Source organism: Lynx rufus, unplaced genomic scaffold, assembly GCF_022079265.1.
Source record: "Lynx rufus isolate CCGP_SWC_20201006 ecotype Redwood Valley unplaced genomic scaffold, mLynRuf1.p SCAF_1, whole genome shotgun sequence".
Lineage (NCBI taxonomy): Eukaryota > Metazoa > Chordata > Mammalia > Carnivora > Felidae > Lynx > Lynx rufus.
This window is the reverse complement of record NW_025814823.1, coordinates 112,160,478-112,177,228: the sequence shown is the minus strand read 5'-3', so window position 1 is coordinate 112,177,228 and position 16,751 is coordinate 112,160,478.

The window sequence follows — 16,751 nt, the reverse complement described above, 5'->3', positions numbered from 1 at the left end:
GGAGGAATGAGGAATAGCACCTCTCTTCTCCCTCCACCAGGTACACCACCCCTGTGGCAGGCTGCACAGTGGGGCGTGGACCCCCCTCCCCCTCCTGTGTGGGCTGTGCACGGGGCACAATCTGTAAGGGCTTATCTAGTAGCCTGGCTTAGATGCAAGGATGGTCACCTGAATGTGCCTTTTCCTGCCTAAAGCCGAGAGAGCCTGGAGAGTGTATGGGGTGAGCTTTCTGGCAAGCAGCTGGGGTGTCACTGTTAATTTCAGTTTGCAAAACCAGCAGGGCTCAGAACCTGGTGGCATCCTTGTGTGAAAAATCAGTTTCTTCATCATTTATTTATATCTGGCTAGAAAGTCCCCATCCATCTTACCAAGTCCTACGGTTCCTTTAGAAAATATTTCTGGGATTGTTCCAACCTAGGCTACATAGGGAATCGAGGCTCTAAAGCTCTACACCTAAGAGCCTAATGGTGAAGCCAGGAGCCTGGTCACACCGATGGCCTGTATAACCCATAAGCCAAAGCCCAAGGTGTACGTAACTTTTGGAGCTGTCACTTCCTAGGGCTAGCTCAGAACAAACACCTAGCTCGAATACTGTGCTTACCTGCTGCCCGCCGGGCTGGTGTCTGGGAGCCAGGCATCCTGGAGGCAGGATGCAAAAACTGGAGGTTAGGGTTTCACGTGGCTGACCTGCCTTCCTTTCTGGCAGCAGTCCCGGTTGCCTGCTGAAGTCATTCTCTGGTTCAGGCGAAGCCCGCTACGCCGCTGACCAGCATGCCTTTCTCCAGTTTTGATAGGAAAGGACAATGTGCACCCAGCATATGCCAAGGTGGTCTCAAGTTATTGAGTCACAAACGAAAAGACACTACTACTTTGTCACCTCAAATTTGATATTTGCTCTACCCAAAGAATTGCACTTATCCCTTGAAAATATTCCGGTTGGATCTATCAGATTAACTTCACCCTCAACACGACCTGGGTACATACTGTGCACCTGGCACAGTCCAGAATTATTTTGGATTTCACTTGTTTGGAGACTAGTGACAGAAACTGCTGGTTATTCACCAAAGCCCATTCTCCTCTTCTTCCTGGGCCCATGACTATCCTACATTTCCCAGAATTCTTTGCAGTTAAGCACACCCATATGACCGGGCCTTTGAACTGGGTCATGAGTGGAAATGTTGCAAGCCACTTCTAGGATGACACTTATGATGATGGTGGAGGGGCACCTGGGTGGCTCAGTCGGTTAAGAAGCGTCTGATTTCGGCTCAAGTCATGATCTCATGGTTTATGAGTTCGAGCCCCGCATCGGGCTCTGTGGGGACAGCTCAGAGCCTGGAGCCTGCTTTGGATTCTGTGTCTCTCTCCCTCTCTGCTCTGTCTCTGCCTCTCAAAAATAAATAAAAATCATTTAAAAAGAGCTTATGATGATGGTGGAAATTTGCACTTTTGTATAAAACATAGAAAGCTGCAAAGAACATCACTCCCAGTCTAAAAAATAATAAAAAGTCATATAACCTACAAGATCATGATTTTTTTTGTCAGCTAATCAAAGATGGAAGGTCACAAGCCATTTAAATAAAGTGAATTACAGAAAGAGAGTGCTCCTCCAAGGAGAGACAGAGCATGTGAACTGTTTCACCTTGGGCAAAGCATAGGAGAGAGAAGTGGCTGCCATACAAATAGGTAAGAAGATATTGGCTAAAATATTAATAAAATCTAAAAGTTAAATGCAGGCAAAACCACTTTGAAACAGTTTGGCAGTTCCTCCTAAAGTTAAACATACGTTTACTATAGGACTCAGCAATCCTACTCATAGGTATTGACTTAAGAGAAATGAAACCATATGTTTACACAAAGACCTTTATGCAAATGTTTATATTAACTTTATTTATACTCTCCAAAAACTAAAAAGAGCCCAGGTGGCCATCCACAGGAAAAGGGATAAAGAAACTGTTGCTTATTCAACTGAAAGTAATTAATTGACCTATAGGAGAACATAAATGAGTCTCAAAATCATAAAGCTAGGTTGGAGGGGGGGTGGGGGGAAGCCAGACTTAAAGGCTACATATTGTATGATTCCATTTACACAGCATTCAGAAAAAGCAAAACTATAGGAATAGAAATTTGATTAGTGATTTCCATGGGCAAGTCGGGGAGAAGATTAGAAATGGAGCAACAGAGGGCGCCTGGGTGGCTCAGTCAGTTGGGCGTCCAACTTTGGCTCAGGTCACGATCTCACTGTCCGTGGGTTCGAGCCCCACGTCGGGCTCTGTGCTGACTGCTCACAGCCTGGAGCCTGTTTCAGATTCTGTGTCTCCCTCTCTCTCTGACCCTCCCCCGTTCATGCTCTGTCTCAAAAATAAATAAACGTTAAAAAATTAAAAAAAAAAAAGAAAGAAATGGAGCAACAGAGATCTTTTTGGGGTGATAGAAATACTCTGTATCATGATTGTGATGATAGTTACACAATTTGCCAATGCTCATACATCTTCAAAGGGTGAATTTTATTTTATGTAAATTATATCTCAATAATACTGACTTAAAAATACAAAGAAATGATCACGGAGTGAGGTAGAGCTCCTTCCCATGACTGTCACCTGGACATGAGGCAACCCAGCTTCAGCCATGAGGATGATAACAATATCCAGACCAATGCCACTCGAAGGGTTCTCCAGCACTAGTCCCTGATGAAATACAGACAGAAATGGAAAAAGGTGTATTTAGTAATTATTTTAGATTTCATTTTATACCAATATAAATCTGTTATATATAATAATAAAATACTTTGAGCTTGTACTTTGCATGTCTTTGAGTGGTTTCCCCCTACATTGCTCCAGTAACACCTTTTGATTTTTTTCTTTTTTACAAAAATGCTGGTATGAAATGGATTGAAAATGTTAAGAAAAAGTAAAAGGAAGGAAGGAGAAAAAGAAGGAAGGAAGGAAGGAAGGAAGGAAGGAAGGAAGGAAGGAAGGAAGATGGAAAGGAAAGGAAAGACAAAAAACAAGAAAAGAAAGAAGAAAAGAAGAGAATGATAGAGCCCTAAGGAATGGTAGAGCAAATCGGAGGACCCTGCAGCCCTGAACGACTGCATGCAGTAAAGCCACCTGGCCACCTAGAATGCTCCTCTTGGAGTGTTAGGTGAAAGAGAAATAAATTTTGTTCCTTAAGCCACCATATCATTGTGCATCTCTGTTATAGAAACCGAGGCCTACCCTAACTGTCTGGGATCACCGCAAGGGCATCCTACCTGCTGACTCTGAGATAATGCTTTCATCCCACAAAGAGCTAGAAGCAAGCTCTTTCCGGAGAGAGCACAGGCTCAAAATATATGGGAAAACAAACAGGTGAGCCTTAGTTTTCACACCACAGAGAGTCCCCACACAAGTGAGGAGGTAAGAGCTAAACTCCTCTTAGCTCTTTAGCACTTCTTTAGCAGGGCACAGGCAGGCTGGCAGCAAAGATGGAATGTGGAACCATTCTAACACCTTGCAAGCACCCAGCAGGACTTGGCTTGCCCAGACAGGTTGTGGGTCAGGCAGGGCTTCCAGTAGAGCAGTATATCAGTGGCAGCTGAAAGACTGTTGCTGCCCAAGGGAGATGTCTCTCCAGCCTCCCCTTAATGGGACCAACTTAATGGGAATGGGTGCTTCTTACTATTCTTGAAAGTGCCCCAGCAATGTAACTCATCGTTCCAGTTCTGCCGATTCCCAATTGCTCACCTCTTTTTACCTCAGTCTCCTCATCTGTAAAATGGGGAATAGGGACATCACCAATCTCTATCATAGAATGTTTTAAGGTTTCAGTGAGAAGTAATTGACATAAACAGCTAAAACTGTGCCTGGCTCATTAAAAGAACTTGATAAATGCTAGCTATCGACTGATTTAGCTGCAAGCCAATTATCCTTTGTAATGAGATGATCTCTTTCTTTGGTCACCAGATGGTCCCTATGGTGCTTGAAGGCTATAGGCCTTAGATACAAACCTGACTAGTGTAACTTGATTCTAATGCAGCAATTTGAGTTTAGGGGCCGATTCTATACTTCAAATGTAAAACTGTGATTAGAGGACTTAGGAGGGATATTAAATTATACCTAGTGATGGTCTGGTTAAAGCCAGACACAAATCTCACAGCCTTTAAGAACTCTTCATATTGAGTGTAAGTACAGTGCCTTCCAGTTTACAAAGCAATTTCACATCCATCATCTGATATTAGCCTCACGATGTCCAGTGAGGTAGAAGGGATTATTGTATCTATTGCACAGATGAGACAAGGGGCTCAGAGGTTAAGTGGTTCACCCAAGGTCACGGGGTTAATGAGAGAAGGTGGGGCTCAGAGCTGCATCTGGTTCTAGGCCCAATTCTTTTTCCCAGATACTTTTCTGCGTCTCCAGGCTTGCCTCACCTGACCCTGGGCACACCTCTGCTTCGCAGCCATTTATATGTCAGGAATTGGAACCAAGCAAAAGATGAATAATGATGATATCATTAGGTGGAACCACATAAAATTGCCGAGATTTAAACTACAGAAATGGCGCTTTCATATGGTTCAACCTAGTAACTAACACTTACTTGGATACTTACCACAGGTTAGGCACTAAGCCAAGTGCTTTATGATTGCACTGGGGTTTTATCTAATCACAATAGCTCTGTTACCTCCATTTTAGAGATGAGGAATCAGATAGCAGGGCTGCAAGACTAATGAGCGATGGGTGCAGGATTTAAATCCAGGCATCTGAGCCCAGAGCACAAATGCTTCACCAGTATACTGCCTTACCATTTATTTCTGAAGACACAAGCCACTAATAACAGAAACCATGTTTTACTTGACTGTGTAGTGCTGTGTGCAACACTCGCTATTCACTCATGCCTTTGCTCAATAAATTTGAGGGCCTACCATACATCTTATTGTGAGACAATGCTCCATGAGTCTCAAGCATTTCTATATATCTTGTGAGTCGAGGCACTGGCTACTCTTCACTCCAGATTACCTTTTCAAAGATATTTGTATATCAAACATCCTTGGAAGACAGAGTTAGTGTCTCCCTGTGGGCAAAGGCAACTATCCAGTATAAGAGAATCAGGTTCCCGAAGCTCAGGGTTCCTCTCCTGTAACTCACTGTGTGTGTGGATGTCAGCCGGCCCTCTTCGTGTCACCCTTTGGAAATCGGGGCTTGGGAAACCATCACAAAGATGGTAATACTCTGATTACTGCTAGTGCTGTGAGTAAGAAACAATCCTTTGCCTCTGACCCGAGAGCCTCATATCTTCTACTAATGCGAAACTAGGGCAGGCTAAGTTGTTAGCTTGTAAGTAGGAAATGATCAAACTCAGAGTTCTTGACAGTACAATGCAAGAGCTGGCCAAATGAATGAATGCATGTAATGAACGCTCCTTGTATACAGGCCACTGTGTCACAAACATTCTAATAGCATTTCTTGGAAGCCACAGGCTGCCACTCCCAGAGAGATAATGCTGCAAGGAAACAGCCAGGAATGTGCGTCTCTTCTCCCTGGGCTGACCACTGATCTGCAAAATAGCCACATCAACACTAGTATTTACTAAGAATCGACTGTGTACCTCGATCCAATTTTCTTTCTCTTTTTAATTTTTTTTAATTTATTTTGAGAGAAATCATGAGCATGGAGGGGCAGAGAGAATCCCAAGCAGTCTCTGCACTGTCAGCACAGAACCTGACATGGGGCTCGACCTCATGAACCCAGAGATCATGACCCCAGCGGACATTAAGAGTTGGACGCTTAAATGACTGAGCCATCCAGGTGCCCCCTGGCTCACATTTTCTGAATGCCGTAGTATCTCCCTAGACAATTTTTGTAAGTGCTCCTTGAGCAAACACTCAGCTATTCAACAAATATTTATTTTTTGTGCCTACTATGTGCCTGGTTTTGTTCTAGGATATGGGACAATGAGACAGACAAGATCCCTGCTTTCACAGTCAATGCACAAAACACCAGATCGTGATAAAAAGCTCTGCAAAGATTTAAAGAGGAAAATGTGCTAACGAGTGAATGGAAACCACTCTAGAAGTGATGGTCTAGAGGTTTCTTGGAAGAGAGCCTCTCAGCTGACACCTGAGTGATCAGAATCAGCCCTGCTCAGATCAGGGGGAGTGAGATCCGTGCGCTCTAAGGACAGTGACAGGACCAGTATGGATGGAGCTCTGCCAAAAGGGGGCGTGGTGGAGGCTACAACATAAAAAGAGACAGGAGCCAGGTCCTGTGGGTCTTAATGAAGCTCCAAGGATGTTTCCTGTCAAAATGACAGTGTGCACAACTAAGCACGTTCAGTCAGAACCCATCAGCCATAATGGCAAGGATCACCACGCTGAAGAAGGTCTTCAGTCCTGGACCATGAAGTTGCCTCAGCAACTCTGTGATCTGTAAGGTGACCACTTGGGGGGGGGTGGGGGGGGATAACTTAGCTAGCATAAATCTCCAGAAAATGGATTTTTTATTGTTTTATTTATTTTTGAGAAAAAATGTGAGCGGGGGAGGGGCCGAGAGACAGGGGGACAGAAGATCCAAGGTGGGCTCTATGCTGACAGTAGTGAGCCTGATGCGGGGCTCAAACTCACAAACTCATGACTTGAGCTGAAGACAGATGCTCAACTGACTGAGCCAACCAGGTACCCCATCCAGAAAATGGATATTTAACAAATTAAACATACCTTGGGATTTTTTTTTTTTTTTTTTTTTTTTTTTAAGAATACAGCTTCTGTGATCCCAGCTGAGCTCAGTCAACCTGGCTTCATACAGAAACCCTTTCTTGGAGATTGCCTGAAGAACAAAAATAGTCTGCTCCCTGATTTTGGGCTATACAAGACCACCAATATGTTGGGGGCACTGCCAGATATCAGAGGAGGGGCTGAGGAACACCTTGCAGGTGCATGAGCAGCCTGGAGTTTTTCAAGGAAGGGAAAGGGGTGGGGATGGAAGACTGGGGACCCTTGCAAATATCAAAGCACCTCGCAGAGCCACCTTTTCTAAAATAGTTAAAGGGAATATTTTTTAAAAGAAAACACTTGGGGCACCTAGGTGGCTCAGTCAGTTAAGCATCTGACTTCGGCTCAAGTCATGATCTCATGGTTCATGAGATCGAGGCCTGCGTTGGGCTCTGTGCTAACAGCTCAGAGCCTGGAGCCTGCTTCAGATTCTCTGTCTCCCTCTCTCTCTCTGCCCCTCCCCACTCTCTCTCTCTCTCTCTCTCTCTCTCTCTCAAAAATAGTAACTGTTAAAGATAATTTTTAAAGAAAACCCTCAATGGCCAAAGATGCAAACAAGCCATTGATAACAGCAACCACCATACAAACTTCGACGTACGCAACCCCAGGGCAACAACTCAGGAAACAGAGCAGAATCACGCAGGGAAAAAGTATTCTCTGCTAAGAATGGCTGTTAACACTATGTAGGCACATAAAGCTTAAATAAGATGGTAAAGGGAAATAGATTACAAACTTTACATACACATTGATTAAAATGGTGCAAAAACTAGCTATGTGTGAAAATCAAGACTGGAGGAGTTAGAACTATCAACAGAAGCTCAAAAATGGTGAGAAAGTAAACTTACAAATTTTGTAAGGCTGCTTAGTCAATTAAAAATTATAAATGAAAACTGATTTCAAAACTGGAATACAAGTTTTGAAGAAAACAGGTTTTCCAGAGTGGTCAAGACCTAAAATAACTTCTAGAAGCCCCTTACTTTAGCCAAGTGATTCACTTGCAAAGATACAAAATTTGATAGTAATAAAAATGCACACCATTAGCTTTTAAATGTCCTTAGGCATTTACGGCTTTCCCTCAGCTACAGGCAGCAGTTTTAATAAGTCGCCCTGTCCAGATTCCCTTAATGATATGCTTTCTACATAAAAAAGGGCTTGTGAAACCTAATTCCTCTGACAGAAGCGAGCTCGGGTCTCTGAAGCAGCGAAGATTTCAGATTTCCGCTGGGTTTCCTTGCACCTGCCCTTGCAAGGCATGAGGTTTTGTGTGCAGAAGCCTCCAGGGGTTGAAATTTAGCCCTGTCCATGTAGCAGGAAGGTCAGCTGAAGTCACTGGGTCCCAAGACACTGGACTTCAATCTCCGACCAAAAACAAAACATCAAAACACTTCTATTCACCAGGACGTGCTTAGCAGCGCGCTGGCATTCACAAATGTAACGCAGCACCACGCAGCTCCGAGAAGGGGCTCTGCTTAGAAATTCGATTGTTCTTCGGAGATCTGACAACCTCTATCAGATCTGTGTCAGGCCGGCTCCAGCAAACACTCTGGAGAAAGCCGGCCTCCTCCAGGCTGGGCCTTGGTTGCCACCTGATACCTGAATGAAGAGCAGAGCCAGCAAAATCCAAACTCCTTTCGGGATGCCTGCTCCTGTGGGAAATGGTTTTGATTTTCTCAAAAACCATTAATGTGGAAGAAAATTAATTTTTGATTGGCTTTTAAAGATTGATGTTACACACCACTAATCAAAGCAGAAGTCTTTTACCAGGAAGAAAACCCTTGCTTCATTTACCTGTGTATATCTTAGTACTATCCCTTACTTTATATTATTATTGTTTGTTATAATGACAATAATTGCAATAGCAGCCAGCATGAACTGACATTTACCGTGTGTCGAGCATTGTGCCACTTAGGCTTCACAACAAACAGGGAGAGGTTTGCCCCCTCTTTGCAGAAAGAATCCTGAAGTTCAAGGGGTTTGTCAAAGGAGGTTATGCAGCTAGCAACTGGTTCCACTTGAAGTGAAGTTCTCAGCTGCTCTGGGTTCTGCTTCAGTCCCCCACCCTTACAGTGAGTGCATATAGAGGTGATGCCACTTCTGAACTTCCCCCCAGAAACTTCTCCCCAGTCTCACAAATCCCAGCTGAATTTGACAAACTTTGTACAGCTGCCCACCATGCACAGGGTTCTGTGCTAACACAACCCTCCTACCACTGGGCAACCACAGAGCATGGAAGAGAGTACAGAGGCAGGAACAGTAGCCCAGGACAGAATGCAAATGGATTGGCAGTGGTCCCAACACGGTCAGAGGGGATTGAGAAGAGGGGACAATTAGCTCTGACAGAGGCATTGGGTAAGGCTCGCAAAGGGGAGAGCATCTGAGCTGAAGCTTCAAAGATGGAGAGAATGTGGGGTGCCTGGGAGCTCAGTCAGTTAAGTCCCCAACTTTGGCTCATGAGTTCAAGCCCCGCATTGGGCTCTGTGCTGACAGCGCAGAGCCTAGAGTCTGCTTTAGATTCTCTGTCTCCCTCTTTCTCTGTCCCTCCCCTTCTCGCACTCTGTCTCTCTCAAAAATAGATAAACATTAAAAAAATTTTTTTTAAAGATGGAGAGAATGTTTTCACAGTGACAGTGTATTTTTGAAAAGGAAAGTGATGAGATCATTACTGTAGAAAATTTAGAAGCACAGAGAAAAATTAAGACTAAAATAAAACTTTAGGGGTGCCTGGGTGGCTCAGTCAGTTAAGCGTCTGACTTCAGCTCAGGTCATGATCTCACAATCCGTGAGTTTGAGCCCCGTGTCAGGCTCTGTGCTGACAGCTCGGAACCTGGAGCCTGCTCGGGATTCTGCGTCTCCCTCTCTCTCTGCCCCTCCCCTGCTTCTTCTTCTGTCTGTCTCTCTCTCAAAAATAAACAAACATTAAAAAAAGAATAAAATGAAAAATATCTTTACTTCCATCACCCCAAAATAACCACATTTCCCTTCTCATCAAAACAACTTTATGAGGTATAATATATAGGCAATGCAAGGTGCACATACATACAACTTGTAAACGTGTACAACCTGTAAACAGGTTGAGTATTGACAAAAGAATACACTGGTTTAGCCACCATCTCAATCAAAATACAGAACATGTCTATTGCCTCACAAAATTCCCTTTTGTCCCCTTCCATTCAATTGTCTTCCTTCCCTGAACCCAGACAACCACTGATTCACTTTCTGACACTTTAGGTGAGTTTTGCCATTAGTTTCCACATAAATGGAAGGAATCATATCATATGAACCGTTTTATGTCTTTGAGATTTAGTCATGTTGTTATGTGTATCAGTGATACAAACTATTCTATTTGCTGAGTGATAATCCCATGCATGTGTGTTTCACCTGTTGATGGGCATTTGGGTTGTTTCTGGGTTTGGCCTATAACAAAAATGGTCGCTATACACGTTTCATGCACAAGTCTTCAAGGCGACATATATTTTCACGTCTCTTGGGGGAAACACCTAAGAGTGGAGTTGCTGAGCCATATAAGAAGGGCATGTTTAACTTTATGAGAAATTGCCAAACCGCCTTCCAAAGTGGTTGTACCATTTTTGACTCCTATCAGCAACTGAATCCACACCTTGGCCTAACTTCTTCCCCTGCCGTGCCCTGCTTCCCTCACCCCTGTGCACCCTGGGAACACTCATTCAATAAACCACTTGTTCAAGAATGCTTGAATCGGGCTCTGCTTTCTGGGAAGGCAACCTAGGCAATTAACTAGGCTTCCAGGAAAGGATGCAGCTAGCCCCAACGCCTACGTTGTCATGTCTCTTCCCTGGGCTTCAGTCTCCCCAGTCAGGGGACTGATTAGGACCCTTTGCTGTACTCACATTCTGTCACCTCTAGTGAGGACTCTGTGTGATCTAACTGGGACAAATGATGCTTTGTCCGCCTTCCCCTGTAGAAAAAGTTTCCCAGAATATACTGCTATACGCTAGCTCTCGTGGGTCAGCAGCATGCCTTCCACTCTGCCAGTTTTAATATACGTTATTTCAACCAGGGGATGCCTACGTCACTCACCTTGGACTAAGTCGTGCCTTGAGCTAAAGGTGAGCATCTCTTTTTATCCATTATCCAGAATATAATATGCAAACTTCCCGAGAGGCATCATGCCACAGTAGGCTTGATTCGGGCGTCTAGAAAACACAGCCTGCAATTGCAAACCCATGAAATGCTATACCATAATTACAGTTTCCAGGCACCTCTAATGACCCATTAAGGTGGATTTGCAGAGCAGGCAGACTACGCAGTCAGCAGCAGGTGAGGCTGCAGGGTCTGGCGCTTTCTCTCCGAGGGCAGAGACCCACCAGAAATCATCTTTGTGGAGGAAAATCATGGTGGGGGGGAGGTGAGATCTTATCATCTAATACCAATACAGAGGAGATAAATTCTGAGGTTTTTGCATTTCCTAGACCAAAAAAAACAAAAATCACTTCGAGAATGGAGAACATGGTGGACTTGGCTCATGAGAATGCAAATTGGTACATTCACTCTGGAAAACAATTGACTTCATTCTGTAAAACGTTACCCACCTGGAGCCCAGCGATTCAACTCCTAGTCATATATTCTGGGAAAACTTTTGCATGTGAGCACCAGCAGAGAGGTGAAAGAAACATCGCTTAATTGCCCCAAAGTGGCAACAACAACGTGAATATTCATTTTCAGGAAAAGGAATAAATATCCTATGGTACCAGCACATAGTAGAGTGTATCAAGCATGAATGCATTACAACTACATATGTCAACATGAGTGGGTCTTAGAAAGATACTATTGAACGAAAAAAGCAGGGCACAAAGGCACTGTAAGCTATGTAATACCCTTTTTATAAAGAAAAAGAAAATACTAACTTCAGGATGGTGGTCAAAGGCAGGGCAAAGGGATACAAGAGGGGCACATGGGTAAATGTAACGGTGATTGCAGCGGGTTGAACAGTGTGCCCCCCGCCAAATATGTCCAAGTCCTAACCCCCAGTATCTGTGAATACGACCCTATTTAGAAATAGGGTTTTTGCAGCTATAATGAAGTTAAGGATTTTAGGTTGAGATCACTCCAGGTTTAGGGTGGGTCTTAAATCCAATGACTTGTGTCCTTCTAATGGAAGTGAGAGTCAGATTTGAAGCACAGACCCAGGGAATCAGGCTATGGGAAGACAATGGAGAGACTGGAGTTATGCTAGCATAAGCCAAGGAACATCAGGAGCCACCATAAGCTGGAAGAGGCAAAGACAAAGTCTCCCCTAGAGCCTTCAGAAGGGGCGTGGCCCTGCTCACACTTTGCATTCTGGAGCTTATAGCCTCCAGAGCTATGAGAGAATAAATTTATGTTGTTTCAAAAATTTTTTCAATGTTTATTTTTGAGAGAGAGAAACAGACAGCAAGCAGGGAAGGGGCAGAGAGAGAGAGGGAGACACAGAATCTGAAGCAGGCTCCAGGCTCTGAGCTGCCAGCACAGAGCCCAATGAGGGGCTCAAACTCACAGACTGCAAGATCATGACCTGAGCTGAAGTTGGGAACTTAACTGACTGAGCCACGAAAGTGCCCCAAAATTTCTGTTGTTTTAAGCCACCTCACTGGTGTCGATTTGTTGCAGCAGCCCTAGGGAACCACTACAGGAATGCTCTAGATCTTAAGTTGAGTGATGAGTTTCCAGGGGCTCTTTTTTCAATTTTGTGTCATAACTTATATACACCTTACATGTGTTCTTTTGCATGAAGCAAATACTACAAAACATGGTCAGAAAAAAAAAAAACACTTCAAAAAAGCATGTATAAGCAAAGCAAAAGTTCTCAAGCCTATTTAAAATCCCTGAGAGATTTGAGGAATTTCACAGGGATTGAGTCCCTACTATGTGCCAGGGATCATATGGTAAGCACTTTCCAGACAATGTGATACATGACTCTCAAAGCAACCCTGTAGTAAATAAGTTTCTCATTCTGCTGATAAGAACACTGAGGGGGGAGGAGTCAAGTGCATACTTGAGGTAACACAGGAAATAAGCAGAAGGACTCAGGGGTAGGTCAACTTGCAAAGTCCCTGCCTTTCCCACCCTAACACCTCAGGTCACCTCTGCTTACCTCAAGTATGTTAACCCCCAACTCCCTAATGTTACCACTTAGAACTCTAGACAAAAAAGGTAAACATAAACCTCCTTTGTCTCCTATTCTAGACTTCTCTTTAGATGGAGCTAGACAAACATTGTTTGATCTCACCCTCTTGATATGAATTATGCATTTCATGGTCCTCTTATCTTCCAACACTCTCACCATGACCTGGGTAGATAACATTACATTAATCAGACAGTGACTCATCCAAGAACTGTGACCCACTTCTTGACCAGTTCACACCAACCACAAGGCTGGCAATGCAGAAGGCGAAGATAAAATCAAGTTTCCTCCCTCTCCCTCCTGGGGGCGAGGGAGGGTGGGGGTGATGTTGCCACTTTTGCGGTAACAGGGATCGATTCAAGAGGAATAAACTCTCAGGGGACACTTATCCTGGTTTGCCTGGGACAGTCACTGTGTGAGCACTGGAAGTCCCACACCCTGGGAAGCTCCTCAGTCTGGGACAAACCAGGACAGCTGATCACCCTTCCTGGGGGGAAAAGGTTTTCTTCTGGGATCTGAAGTATTCACAAAGGGCAGGAAAGAGAAGCCATTGGAAATCTGGGTCATCTAATTCAACTGTGCACTTCCTTCTGGAGACCAGCTTCAGGCCATGCCTCCTCCTCATTTCTTGCGATGAGGAAAGACATTTGTCAGAGACTGAAGCCAAGCCAGGATGCTGGGGTTGGTGGCTCACTCCATTGGAGCAGGTGCTAGACTCATTCCTTCCCTTCCCCACCGGCTTCAGCAGTCAGTGGGTTTTAATTAATTGATAACCACAGGTCAGCTTCCAATGCTGCATCTCAACTCCCCTGCCATGGAAGCTAGGAAGGAAAAGCCATGATGACACCTTGGACCGAAGTCCCAAGGGTGCCCCACACTCATCTAATGCCTGCTATTCAGGCCCTTCCCTTCCCCAACATGGGAAAAACAGGCAGGATCACATCAATCTATAGTTTATAAAACTTTTTGCAGATAATGGCTCATTGGGTCCTCAGGTAAAGAGCATGAACGTGTTTGTCTCCATTTCTGGATGGGAACGGACAGAAAGGATCAAGCAAGTGGCAGAGTCAGACCTGATGCTGGGTCTGACACCAAGCCTCCCAGGGCTCTGAGAATAGCAGGGGAAAAGTCAAGAAGGAATCACCATTTCCTCACTCTCTTCTCTCCCCGACTCCCTCAAAAAATGTATCATAATCCTGGAAAACACACTCAGCAGATAGATGGTTGATTCAGGAATAAATTCAGGACTGCCAGATTTTCTCCACTACAAAAACCTGACACTTCTCCTCCCCCGCCATCTCACACACAGGGTGGGAGCTGACGATCCCAAAGGTGAGAGCCCAGCACCTGGCATGGGGCCAGGTGGGGGTCAGGGGTGAAGGGAAGAGGTACAAGAGATCACGAGGACCCTCCAGGGTCAGTTTGAGGGTTCCCTACCACCCTCGAATGGAGAGGGCTGGTTCAAGACACTTGCAGGCTGCCCCCCAGAGCCTGCCTCAAAGTCCCCAGGCTGGGCATGACAGATGTAGCTCCCTTTAATTGAGATTCCAGTCATTTAGCAAAAAAAAAAAAAAAAAAAAAAAAAAAGCAAGCAAGGAAGCAAGCAAGCAAGCACACAGCTCATCTTTCGCTTCCCTGGCTGTGAACCTGGGTTGGGGAGGGAATGGGGTGGAAACAGATCTGATAAATCCCATTCTGGAAGATGGCTCTGTGAGGTGGGGGCATGCACAAAAAAAGGACTCTGCAGAAAGGGCTTTAAAACAATGCCTGAGGGGCACCTGGGTGGCTTAGTCCGTTAAGCATCGACTTCCGCCCAGGTCATGATCTCACAGTTCATGGGTTCGGGCCCCGCATCAGGTTCTGCGCTGGAGCCTGGAGCCTGCTTCAGATTCTGTGTCTCCCTCTTTCTCTGCCCCTCCCCAGCTTGTGCGCTCTCTCTCCCTCTCTCTTTCTCTCTCTCTCTCTCTCTCTCTCTCTCAAAAATAAATAAATAAACATTAAAAAAGAAAACAATGCTTGAATCCATTTGCCAACATCATCGGCTTACTGGGCCTCCACCAAAAGGGCTAGACCCTGTGCTACAAGTTGTTGGGGAAGCAAAGATGGGTGGGCAGGCTCTAGTCTTCAGGGGAAATAAATGCAACCACTGTCTTTACCCCGAGGGTACACTGAGCCAGGCATAGCAGAAGTGCTGGGAGAACATAAAGACTTACTGACAAGGCTTTCTTCACATTTCCAATGGGAGAAAAGGGGAAAGAGAGGTGGTGGAGCTCTTTTGAAACAAGTCCCCTCTTTTCCAGTGGAAGCAGTACAGAGTTAAAAGGGCAGCAGATCAAAGCCCCCCACCCCTCGTTCTCTGCTGTCACGCAGTGACGTGGTCACCCAAGGCCTCCTCTATGAGCAGTCACTGGGCAGACCCCAGGGAAGGGACCTGCAGATCAGACCGGAGGGTCCCTGGGCCAGGCCCCCTGCAGTCCTGCAGGCTGGGATTCCTACCTTTTGCCTCAGGATCCCTGCACGAGCATCCTCTCCCATCTCCCTGCCTCGGGTCTCACCCATTCTGTCCTCCAGAAGCCCACCCGCGGGCTTTCAAACAGGTCTGACAACCTCATTCTTTAAGTCTCGCTAGGACCACAAAATAAAAACCCTACACGATAAAATTCCAGACCGTTCACCTCTTCACCTCCCCAGTGTCATCTCTCTTTATGCCTCCACATGGGCCCCCCCATACCCTGTTTTCTGGGACTTCCGGCTTTTATGCATTTCCTATGCTGGGACATTCTCTTCCCCCACCTCATGTCCTTCAGGCCCTCCAACTCCCACGTAGCCCCAAAGCTCACCACCTCTATAAGGCTGACTCTGAATCCGTTTGTACCCCCAGCCTCTAGGACTTGTCTATACACTGCACTGACCACACTGTCCCAGGACTACTGGCCCACCTATGTGCCCCTCCCCTAGATGGTGAGTCCCCTGAGGCCAAGGGTTGTGCTGCGTGTAAGCCCAGGGCCAGCAACTAGTAGGATCTGACTGAAGGATGTGACTGAAGGACCCCATTACCTCCTCAACTTGCCCAGGAACGTTCCTGGGTGGTTCCGGGAACCTCAGCATGGGTGTGCACAGGTGCTTCTGGCAAGGACACACGCCTGAGGCGTTATCCAGGCAGCACTGAAGCACCTGAGAGAGTTTCTCCACTTCTCCTGCAGCCTGTCTTAAGAGTCAACCACCTCCGAGGTTCAAGTGATATTAACACGATTTTTGAGAGCTTACTGCTTAAGATGTACTTTGCATTCATTGTGCCACTTAATCCTTAAAAATACCCAGCAATATTCAATGTCTCCCACAAGGAAAACTACAGCGTAAAGAGATGAAGAGACTTCCTTTCATTTTGTTTCCCGCGAAGCAGAAGAGTCATGTGCCCATAACCCTTTCTCGCTAGCTACCTTGAAATACAGGTGGGCCTTACTTTAACAACAACGACAACAAAAAGCCCACAGAGCCAACACGCGACAGTGAGAGGCAGGAGACTTTTGTTTTACAAACATAAGTCAGAGGCACCGACTACCACCTCCCTCACCCCCTTCAGGCCCTGGGAAAAGAATTCCATTCACGCTAACTACAATTTAATAACTATCTGTTGAGTGCCTCTATGTGGCAGACACGTGGACATGTGGGCACGTGCGAAGTCAAAAGGACAAAGATCCCTGCTCTCAAAGAGCTAATGGAGAAAGAGTAACCATGAACACCGCGGGCGATACCTAAGAAGGTATAGACTACATTACAAGGTGTGACAGCCAGCCTCCCAGAGGCCCCCGACCATCCTCACCTCCCATTACTCATGCCCTGTGTAGTGCCCCCAGATGTCGTGGACGT